Source organism: Ochotona princeps, chromosome 5 (assembly GCF_030435755.1).
Source record: "Ochotona princeps isolate mOchPri1 chromosome 5, mOchPri1.hap1, whole genome shotgun sequence".
NCBI classification, from domain to species: Eukaryota; Metazoa; Chordata; class Mammalia; order Lagomorpha; family Ochotonidae; genus Ochotona; species Ochotona princeps.
The window spans coordinates 38,064,235-38,076,310 of record NC_080836.1 but is presented as its reverse complement, the minus strand read 5'-3'; the positions used below and the strand labels follow the sequence as shown (position 1 = coordinate 38,076,310).

The 12,076-nt window shown below is 35.7% G+C and overlaps 1 non-coding gene across 1 annotated transcript; it reads left to right on the top strand.

Annotated features, from left to right (window-relative positions):
* Positions 1-6,244: 6,244 nt before the first annotated feature.
* LOC118757905 (U6 spliceosomal RNA) lies at positions 6,245-6,350 on the top strand. The gene has a single exon (XR_004995417.2). It is a non-coding gene; the product is annotated as a U6 spliceosomal RNA (small nuclear RNA).
* Positions 6,351-12,076: the final 5,726 nt, after the last annotated feature.

Below are 12,076 nucleotides of genomic sequence, written 5' to 3'. Positions count from 1 at the left end.
CTTGGAAACTCATTCACGTATGAATATTAAACTTTTGCTGACATTTCTTATTAGTTGCAGGCATTTTTTGGCTTCTTTTAGGTTTTCTACATGGATGGTTATATGTATGTGAACAAAACTTCATTTCTTCTTTCCCAATTAGTACGCATTTTCTTTTCTTTTATTCTTTCAATGCATTTACTAGCATTTCAACTATAATGCTAAAAGTTGTGGTGACAGGAATGTTTCTGTCATATTTCTTTTCTTACTGAGAAACCTTTCGAATCAGTATGTTGCTTGTGGACTTTTATAGATATTGCTTACCAAGCTAAAGAAGCTCTCTTTTATTCTGAAAAGGTTTTATTTTTTATCATGAATGGGTATTGAATTTTGTATAATGTATTCTCTTGTCATCTGAAACTATTGTGCTGTCATCTTTCTTTATTCTGTTGCTGTCACGAGCTTCATCAACAGATACTGCAATATTGAATTAGCCTTGCACACCTAGAACAAATTTAATTTAGTTGATGGCATATAATTTCTTTTCTACATCGTGAGATTCACTTTGCTGTTTTTTGTATAAGATTTATTTTATTTTTATTGGAAAGTCATATATACAGAGAGGAGGAGAGACAGAGAGGAAGATCTTCTGTCCATCGATTCACTCCCCAAGTGGCCACAAAGCCTGGCTGCAGCTGCACCAGTCCCAAGCCAGGAGCCCAAAGCCTCTTCCAGGACTCCCACATGGGTACAGAGTCCCAAGGCATTGTGATGTCCTCAATTGCTTTTCCAGGTCACAAGCAGGGAGCTATATGAGAAGCTGGGCTGCAGGGATTAGAACTGGCATCCATATGGGATCTTGGCACGTGCAAGGCAAGGACTTTAGCCATTAGCCAAGCCCAACTTTTCTGATTTCTTGCTGTTGTTTTTGTTGAGGATTTTTGTATCTATGTTAGTGAGAGATCTTTATCATTCTTTCCTTTTCTTATAATACTTTTACCTGATTTGGATATGGTGTATCATAGAATGAGTTAAGAAATATTTATTTTGATTCTGTTTTCTAAAACTCTGTAGAGAATTGACATATTTTCTTCCATGACTATGTCATAGAATTTACCATTGGGTACCTTTCAGGCTAGTGATTGTTTAGGGGTGGGAGAAGAGGAGAGGGTGGGTTATTAATTACTGAATCAATTTGTTTAACATAAGCCACTTTTGATCGTTTGAGTTAATTTTCATATATCGTGGGATGTATGAATTGCAGTTCTTTTTTTGGCACATGGATATTTTATTTCAGGTCTATGTATTGGGAGAACAACTTTTTCTCCCTTAAATTGCATTCTTATTTTCAAAAATTTCTTTATATTCTTGTGTGAATCTTTTCCTGGATCTTCTCCTTTGTTTTGCTCATCTGTTGTCTATCCTGATGCCAATGTTCACAGAGTATTGTTTATGCATTGTATCTGAATGGGAAAATATGAGAATATACAAATGCCTGATGAGAAATTGTTGTTTGGGGATGTTTGTACAGAGGAGAAATTCTTGGAATGTTTTCTGTTTCTTTTAACTTAAGGGAAATAGTAAGAATGTCCACATTCTGAATGCAAATCTTCAGGAAAATCAATTACTTATTTCTTTCTTACAAGAAGGGTATATGAGCAGGATTTTTCTTTAAGGTATCTGATATATGTATACCTCTGTACTCTGCCACTTGCCCTTGAAGACTGACATCTGTTGGAGGTATGATCTCTTTCTTTGATTTCACTCCAATTGCCCTTTGATTGCTGACTTCCGTGTTCTTCTTGGTTCCAGACTGTCTGGTTGGTCTGACCTTGTACATAATTCCTGACCTTCTCATGATTCTTAGGAACCAAGGCTTGAACTCTAGATTGACTTCTGTCCACAGTTCAGTCAGAAGATGGAAGCCTTTAGAGTAAATGAGCTCTCAAATGCAAGAGAATATATATTACAATAGATTCTGGTCTCTAGTTCAAACCTTGTAGTATGTATAAAGGAGGAGATAGTGTGGAGGCAATAAAAAGGAATTAAAATATATAGATGAGGTAGAAGAGAATAAACGGGAATAAATATTTCCATGATAAGAGATTGGTCAACTGAAACTGTGCAAAAATATTATAGGTAATAAAGAGTGAGGCTGGTTATTTGGACCATATATATAAGAAGCTGATGCTAGCCTTTCAGTGCATCCTGCAATTTTCTTAGCAGATAATTTTGCTGTTGGTTTGAATATGCTTATTCACCATTTAAAAATAAACATATGCTTCTACATATGTGAATGTAAGCTTTTCAGAGAGATCATTTTCTTTAAGCCTTACTGGAGGTAAGAAGGTATGATGTGTGACGTGTGCATGTGTGTGTGTGTGTGTATAGCTTGTATGGTGGAGTACTTGAAGTTTCATCCTCTTTCTTTGTCTTCTTTTTTCCTCTTCTCCCTATAGAAAGACATGGTCTAGTTTGAGGGGATGAGGGAATATGCTATGGGTAGGGCAAGTATTTCTTTGCCCTGTGTTAGCTATAAATAAAAAAAAAATACCCTTTGCTCACCCATGCCAAAATCTGCTTTGTTGTTCTTTGGGGCTGGCGGTATTTGCAAATCTGCTATGTTCCACTTTATTCAATGATCTCAGCACTGCTCAGATGGTTTATATGACAGAACAGCCTCATCCAGCTCTTGAGTTCAAATCTGGGCTTAAGAAGCTGAAACTGGCAGCAAAATGTAATTAAGCACATCAGAAGGACAAAGATAGTCTTGAGTTTTCACAATAATCAGAGTTTAAACAAACTTACTTCAGGAAGAAATATACACACACAAATATGTATACTATGCCTTTAATATGTATATTATTTATTGCTCTCATATTTAATAAAAATGAATTACTGCTAGATAATGTAAGCAGATAACTTATTTAAAGCAAAAACTATTTGGATAGGCATGTCTTAGTTTTTTGTAATTGAAAATACTTTTGGCCAACATGTTAATGACTTAGTTTATAGGTTGTGTAGGGCACACACACACACACACACACACACACACATTTAAGAAAGGCCGAGGAGAAAATGTGCTAGATTTGGGGATTCTGCTTGATTGTGTGCCACAATTCAAGGTAAGCAGGTGGCCTAGTGAACTATAAAAGGCTTGCTAAACAAAGAATTTTATTTCCTGGTTGGTGCCTGCAGGGTAGGAATTATGAAAGGAAGCAGAAACCTGACAGCCAAAGAGAGTCCTGAATTGTGAAATGAAATGTTTTTTATTTACTTTAAAAGGTATGCAAATTAATTATGGTTCACAAAAAAAATCTTAGCTTTTGAAAATGATGTATCATTTTCAAACGGTGGTATCAGGTTAAAAGATAGTTTATTATACCCTAAGACCTAAGAGCTCACAACTACAGCTTGATAGGATAATGTGACTATTTCATCAGAGATGACAAAGTTTGGAAAATAAAATGTACAATTTGAACTCAAGAACTCTATATTGGTTAGTTTCTTGTTCTTTTGTACAAGTTAGATCAAAATGAAAAATAAGGGGGGGATTATACTGTGCCAAATTCCAGAATGTTTTGTGCTACAGACTCCAATTTAAATTATTTTTAAATAGAAAAGATGATCTGCCTCAAAATAAATAATAACTTCATCTTAGTAGTCATAGAAAATAAGTACTACGAGCTCCTTACAGTTCTGGAATTAAGTTACTGAGAGCCACAAATGCCCATATTTGCTTTCTTATTTTCATAGATAATTTCACTAAGCAGAAACCCTTGTTAATCTTACATTCACATGGATAGAAGGTCAAAGTTAGTCAGTGAGCCAAGAAATACCATATCAGGGTTTCTTTCCCCTCCAATTGAAGAAGGTATAAATTGTGGAATTAGTGTATTGATTGAAGGCTACAACTTCAAGCAATCAGTTTTTCTGGCTTGACAAGATTATTTTATCCTACTTTTCTTTTATTATTATGTGTAGTATTTGAGTCATCCTTCAGGCAGATGAAGTGACAGCTTGATTTAACTCAATAAAATCTACCAGTTAGGTAACCTACTGAGCCGAACAAAAGATGAAAACGATGGCAAGGGGCAGGTGCACTGCTAGTTTAAGCGAGCAGAGAAATCTGCAGAAGAAGAAAATATTAACAGAAATGATGCTCTAATCAATGCATTTCTATGGAAACTCGAGAGAAATTTGTAAAACCTTGCTGGGCAATTGAGCAGATAATGTCTTTGCCTTGAAAACAAAACAAAATAAACAAATCTTTAAAACTAAACTGTGCATGAAAAAACAACACCTTCATAATGACTGTGCTTTTGTGTAATTGCAGCAAATGAAATAATCTTTAATAACTTGAAATATTTGAGGTAAAATGCTGCCTGATAGATCTGTGATAGACTGGAAATTAAAACTATAATTTGTGGGGTTTTTTTTCATTGAACCTAAACTTCGTTTCCCCACATCGTATCCAATCGATTTCTTCAAATTAACATGCTTGAATATTTCCAAATATTATCAAGATGAATTTCCCTGAGAAAATGAAATTACATATATCAGAGTGGATTTTGTGTTTACAGAAAAAAGAAAAAATTTCTTATAGCTTAAAGTATTGATGTAATGAGACAGAGGCTTTTTTTTTTAAGTTCTTCATATCTGAAGACGATTACTGCTTTTTGTTCATAAAGCTTTCACTTCATGCAATGGGATTGGCCATAAGCTATTGGGAGCAACTTCTATGAATTGAAGTTAGATTTTAAATGAGCAATTTTATTAATATCCACTTTTAGGTTTTTAGAGACCACGATGCATTTTACAGTATTTTGGTTTTCTGAATTAAATAATAAAAAAAATTCTGGAACATGATGGGAGGGTTTGTGGTAATGCATAAGACATAAATTATAAAGCAGTTTCATTATTAAAGGGAAAGTTTGGAAATTCTGTTCATAGCAACCCTGTTTCTTTTTGAATGACTATCTCATCAATTGACATATTATCTCTTTCTTAAAGAAAAAATATTTCTTGTATAACTCAAATTGCATGATAATTTACTTTCAATAATATTTTTTCAATTATCCTTCAATAGTGTTTTTCAATTATTTCTCAGCACTTTTGGAAAGGCTGAAAGAGAGAGAGTGTATGTGTGTGTGTGAGAAAATTTTCGTCAAATGGTTCGCTACCCAAATGGCTCCAAGCTAGAGTTAGTTGACCAGGCTGAACAAGGAGCTGGGAGCTCCACCATTGCCTCTCACGTGAATGGTAAGGTCCATCTCCACCAGTTTTCCTCAGGGATTAGCAGAGAACTAGTTTGACACGGAGCAGCAGGAACTCTGATAACAGATACTGGTATGCTGCATCACAACACTGGTAGCAAGAATGATTCTCAAAATACTTCCCAGAATTTTCTACAGTAAATAATGCATCAAAAATTTTCAAAAATTCCTCCTGGTCAAACTAACATAAACCTTGCGTGGCAGGGCAAATTGCTTTCTTCTTTCATACTGATTGTGATCCTTGGCAATGGTTCTGTGCGTGCATCCTGTTTTAGCAGGAACAAATTCAATGAAATAATAGTGATGAGTACCTCAGAGTTGAAGTAGGATATCGAGCACATAGGCTGTTATTTCCGTGTATTCTTGTTCTCTCAAATGACTGTCATTATTATTTGTTAAAATTTTAGTTATCATTGCCTTTACCTTTCTCTAGTTTCTCTCTTTTACACACATTTGTGTCAGCAGAACTTTTCATAGTTGAAGAGAGTTTCTAATAGCAGAGAGATGGACTGAGATGGTTGACAGCCTGGTTTTCTAAGCATCTGCATAGGCCCCACTAACATAATGGTGGTGTTGCCACGTCAACACCACCCAGAAGGAAACTTAGGCTGGTGAGCCCATGGGCAGGTGCCCTATTTACTGGAAGCATCAACATTAAAAGATCAGTTATTTTCAAATACTTTTCATTTCCTTTATGACTCAAGGAGTTCAAGTACATAAACTAGCTCTAGTTAACACAGAAGAAATTAAAATCTCATGCCTAAGGGTATAAAATTTTTATACCCTTAGAGAAAGAGGGAAAAATTAGGACCAATGTAGAATTAATTTTCAAGAACCAATACATATATAATGATCATTTGCATGGTAAGCAATAAAATAGATTTACATGTAGTGACTTAAAGGTATAACTTAAAGAGGTAACATTGGACATCCCAAACAAAATTATCACAGGACTTTGAAACTAATGAAACTTAAAATTATATTAAGAAGTGCTCGCTTCGGCAGCACATATACTAAAATTGGAACGATACAGAGAAGATTAGCATGGCCCTGTGCAAGGATGACACGCAAATTCGTGAAGCGTTCCATATTAAAAAAAAGAAAAAAATTATATTAAGAAACTACATTTACAGAGTGAAAATATCATCAGGATTAAAACCAAGGGCTGACACTTTGTCCATCTTTCTCTGCTTGTGTACCATTTTATGCTTGTTGTACAACTGGAAATGAAGCAATGATAGGAAGCATTGCCATTTTAGTTTCAAAGTTTGTGTAGTATTTTTGTTAGTTTCTTTGTATTTCATATCTAAATATATATGCCCAGGCTGATGAGTTGGCCATCATGTATGCCCACATTGTCAAAACAAGAACAAGCTACAGAGCACATGGTCTTGACATTTCAGGCCATTTGGAAATTAATTCTAGACTCTTCATTACTGGTGGAGTCTATTCTAATGAATGCTACAACTTGTTAGTCACCTGATGAGGGAATCATTTGGCTTGCTTAAAATTTGGGGTGAGTATTAGTAGAGTCGTAATAAACTTTGAAATATGGGATCTTCAACAGTTTTGTGGAGGAGAATCTTCATTATTCATACACAGGAAATTCAAAAGTGCACATTTGTCTCAGCTTCATTTTGAGTTCTTTAGCTTTGACCTTTTCCCTATTGGTGACACAATCTGTAGATTTCAGACCCAGAATATTGCCTCTCTATCAATAAGAGATCTCGTTGTGTCTGTTGTTGTGGTTGGTCCTGATGTCTTTTATCAGCTTGGCCAGGGTGTCTCTGTCTTCCATGTTCAACTGCCTGCCTGAATGTAAAGGTAGTGCAGGCCTTCTACCAAGCCGATGTCCCGGCCTGGTCTTCCGCTTGGTGCTGACTTGAAGACACAGGGTCTCTGGAAGGCACCCATGTCATGTGCAGTCACCATCCAGGCGGTGACAGTATTGACTGCTGTTTGGAGGACAGGGATTCTTCCGGTGGGGACATCCCTGTTGCCAGCACTTTCGTCTTAGGCCAAGCTAACATAATTTTTTTTTCTCTTGCTTCTTTTCTGGTCTGCTCTTGGGGCTCAGCTTCAGTCATTGAGTTAGTGGTCCTGGGTTTGGGTAAGCCAGTTGACAGCAGGAGCCTCTACTGCTGAAAGTGCAGGCTCATTTAAAACAAACAAGCAGGTGAGATCCTTCTGGGTTGGTTGGAGCTTTTATCAGCTAGAGCATTTAGCATCATCCTAGCCTCCTACTTTTTTCACACCAGTGGGGGCCAAAGCCACCTTCTGGTTCTTGTCCTTTTTTCCTTTTAGCATGTTGGGTGGTTGGAGGAAAGCTGTTTATTTTATTTTATTAAGGTTGACATTTTGATCTTCTTTGAAGTTTCTTATTACTTACTAGTTCTAGAATCTTTTTTTGAGTCTTTGGGATTTCTACATAGACCAACATATGAAACAGCCTGGAGCAATTTTATCTCTGCTTTTCTGAACCATCTGCATTTTTTTATTAATGCATTGATGAACACGTCCAAGACATGTTTAATGGAAAGTAAAGAGAAGATAGCATTATCTTGTGCTTGATCTTAAAGTGAAACTTTTTTTTGCTAAGTATGTGTTAGCTATGTATATTTTTTTGTTTTTAATTCATTTCATTTGGTTGAAGAAGTTTGATTGTATTCTCCAATTACTCAGCATTTTATCTTCAGTGGATGTGAAATTTCATCACTCTTTTTGGACCAATTGGTATAATAAACTATATTTTCTTCTTTAGAAAGAAAATATGAGAAATTACAAAAATTATTTTCAATAGTGAACTAACTCTACAACTCTACCATTAACTCATTTGGTTATGAAGTATTATTTTAAAAACTTATTATTGGATTTAATTGGTGAATTTTTGGATGACTTTTTTTTCAGATTTTCTTTTCTTTTTTTTTTTTTAATTGGAAAGGCAGATAAACAGAGAGGAGGAGAGACAGAGAGGAAGATCTTCCATCTGATGGTTCACTCCCAAAGTGGCCTAAACAGCTGGAGCTGAGCCAATTCGAAGCCAGGAGTCAGGAGCTTCTTCTGGGTCTCCCACGAGGGTCGAAGTCCCAAAGCTTTGGGCCATCCTGGACTGCTTTCCCAGGCCACAGGCAGGGAGCCAGATGGGAAGTAGGGCTGCCAGGATTAGAACCGGTGCCCATATGGGATCCTGGCGCGTTCAAGGCAAGGACTTTAGCCGCTATACAATTGTGACTGGCCCTTGGATGACTTTTACTGTTAATGTTTATAAGTGATACTCGGTATGTCTTGTACTGCCTGTCTATTTTGTTTATTTTGAGTATGTATGAGATGGGATGTAATTCCTCTTTTAAGGTCCGACGCAGAATTAATATCATTTATTTTTCAAATATTTAGTAGACTTGAACAATGAAGACAAGTACTGAGAAAGCAATTCTTTCACATGTATCTGCACATTTTGTAGTTCTTTTGGTGAAAGCCATTTTGTCAAACAGGTTTGTGTGCTGAAAAAAACTGCAAAAATAATAGAGAGTACTTCTGGCCACACAAAAGGGAAGTTCATTTGCAATCCAATCTAAAAAGATATGTCTCTTAGGGAAGATGTTGTGGGACAGCGGGTTAGGTCCAGTTGCATACCACACTGAAGGGCTGGGTAAGATCCATCTACTGTGCTTCTGATCCGGAGCCAGCTTCCCACTAGCGCATGTGAGATAGCAGCAGATTGTAGCCTAAAATCTGAAATCTTTTATGAGCTTTTGAGCAGTGGACCAACAGACAAATGATCTCGCACTCTTTCCCTCTCTGTCACAGTGGCTGTCAGAAAAATCTTTAAAAGATAATACTTTCTGAGCAAAGACTAAGCAGATTTACTAACAGCACCATTATAAGGTTGGAGATTTCTTAAGCTCATGCTTTGTGATCTATGACATATAGTCACTGTGTGCACAGCGACTGCTTGGGCCCACTTTAAAATCACTCTGATGGGAGCATGAGGTTTTTATATCATCAGATGCTAAGAGTAATAACTGTTTCTTACTGAATTTAGAATATTTTGCCTCTGTTAACTTGAGGAAAATATCAGGTACTTCTTTTCTTTCACTAGCCAGATGAGGTGTAATGTTGTGCAGCTCTTTGTCTTGGGAATGTGTTTGTTTTCCTTAATTGACAGTTTCTAATTACAAATTAAGTTTCTTTAGTAGATATAGGGCTAGTTAGGACGTCTCTTTTATTTTTGAGTAAATACTGATAATTTGTTGTTTTGGAAAGATGGATCATTTCATCTAAGATTTAAATTATTTAGAATTATAAATAGTATTTCCTTATTATCTTGTTAATATTTGCCACATGTTCTGAAGTAGTAATTTTTACAGTATAGAGTATGTATAACTTGTCTATTTTATTTGCTCTTTATTGTGGCTAAATATTTATAAATTTCATTGATCTCAAATACTTTTTAATTATCCTTGGGAAATAGTCTTTGACCAATGGATTACTTGAATGCTATTGTTCAATTTCTAAGTAACCATTCTGTTACTGGTAACTGGTTGAATCTGTATAGTCAGAGAACCTATCTTGCATGGTTTACCTATTTGCTTATTTTAAAGATTTATTTATTTTTACTTGAAAGGTGTTTTTATAGAGAGAAGGAAACAGAAAGATCTTCATCCTTTGGCTCACCCCCCCCCCCCGACCCAGATGGCTGCATGGCCTGCCTTGAGCTGATCTAAAGTCAGGGGTCAGAAGCTTCTTTCAGGTCTTCCATAGAGATGCAGGGTCCTAAAGACTTGGGCCATCTTTTGCTGCTTTCCCAGGCTATCTGCAGGGAGCTGGATTAGAAGTGGAACACCTGGAAAATGAATCACTGCTCTTACGGGATGTCAGTGTTTGAAGGTAGAGGAGTAATGCATTAATAATGGGAGACTTCAACATTGCACTTCCATCAAAGGAAGAACTAAGCTGATAAAAATAAATCAGCAATATCTCTGCTATTAGTAAATGACAAAATAATAGGGAGATAAATCAATCCTTTTGCAATACTAAAAATTTAAAGTATCCTGAATATCTGAATTTGAATGTTGTTAAGTTGACCTTTGAAGGTAAAGAATGTTTGTAAATGCTTAAAAGAATATGTCAATTAATTCCATGATGTTGTAAATTGTTGCTGATGTTATGTCAGGGCTTTTAATTGATAGGGATGGTGCTCTGCTGGCTCTACCTTCAGACCAGAGATGGTTTCCCCAACAAGCCATTGAATTTGTCTGGGCAATGAGATGCTAGACTCTATGCTTGGTATATGCTTGCAATGAAAGAATCTCAACTGATTTTGAACTGTGGTAATGCAGCAAGGTGGAGGATCCACCATGGGGGGAGGGTTTGGGGAGGAGTGGGGGGAATCCCAGTGCATATGGGACTCTGTCACTTAATGCAATGTGATTAATAAAAAAAAAAAGAATCTCTATGAAAAAGAACAACTACACATGACAAAAACAGAAGCAGTGTTGTTTCATCTATTGGGTCACATATTGCCAATGCCTGAACCCTATTGATTTCTCAGGAATCTAGAAAATGTTTAAAGCATGAATGCAATGTTTATTACAGCAGAAAATTATAAAATCAATATCAGTAATAAATATTTGAGTAAATTTTTGTAAAAACAAAAAGAATATGAAATTACAAGCAAGTAATTGATCTTAAAGAAAACGCTACATAGTTCTGAGTTATTCTATGTTAGGTCAATCTTCTTCTGTCTATGGTATTGATATCCATGCCCATTGGTTAATTTTAGCAAAACATATCAGATCCTTTTGAGAACAATTAATAGTGCTAATTTTAAATATACCACTATTCTTCCATTTTTTTGGAATTTTATCTTGATTTTACTTTCCTTTTTGAGCTTCATCTTAAGTGTATCTTATTTAGTGAAATGTAGAGTTCCACTAAATGAAATTATTGCTTAAATTACTAAGGTATTTCATGTCTGTATTGAGGAATGAAGCTGCTATTTCAATACTTGACTGATTGGCTGCGAGTGTGAATTTTCTCTAAGAAACTCTGGTTTCCTGAGATGCGATTTCTTCCTTAGCTGATGTCAGCAACAGCTGATTAGGTACTGGGAGGGCAGGAAAAGAAGACTCAAACCTCTTAGAAGAGTTTTTGTTTCCAAAGGATTACTCATGTCATAAATTATAATATAAAGATGTCTGAGACTAAAGCAATCTTTTATCAACCAGGATTTTTTGTCCACCCATCACATTTTTATCGTTTGAAGCGCTTGATATCCTTTGCCAGAATCACATCACAGTCTCTGGAAATTATAGCTTGGTGGGTTGCTTGTTTAGGATTTGAGTGAGAGCATTTATAAATAAATACAGTTTCCTTGTGTTCTTCACTAGATGTTATTTACTTTGACTAAATTTACTTAAACCATTTTAACCTTTCAGAGAAAGTCCAGGAGCTTTTTTTTTCTTTTTTTTTTTCATTTTAAAAATATTTAGCTGACATTCTGATTTACCAAAAGGACATCACCATTTTTTTTCCCTGAAGTGCATCTGTTTGAAATCAAAAGAAAAGAAAATAAAGGCTTTTTCTTTTCATGATTTTTTTTTTTAACCTCAAGTAGTTGGCGGGGAACTATGGCATTATAGGTGACCATAAAGATCTTAAATTCTATAATCTGGACCCATAAGGTGCCAACTACTGTCAACATTTTAGCAAATGTCATTCAGTACCAAAACAGTAGTTATTCTTTCTTAGTGAACATTCAAACTTATTTCATTAAATACTTCTCCCATTGTCATAGTGTTAAGGTTTGTGTTCCTTCACAA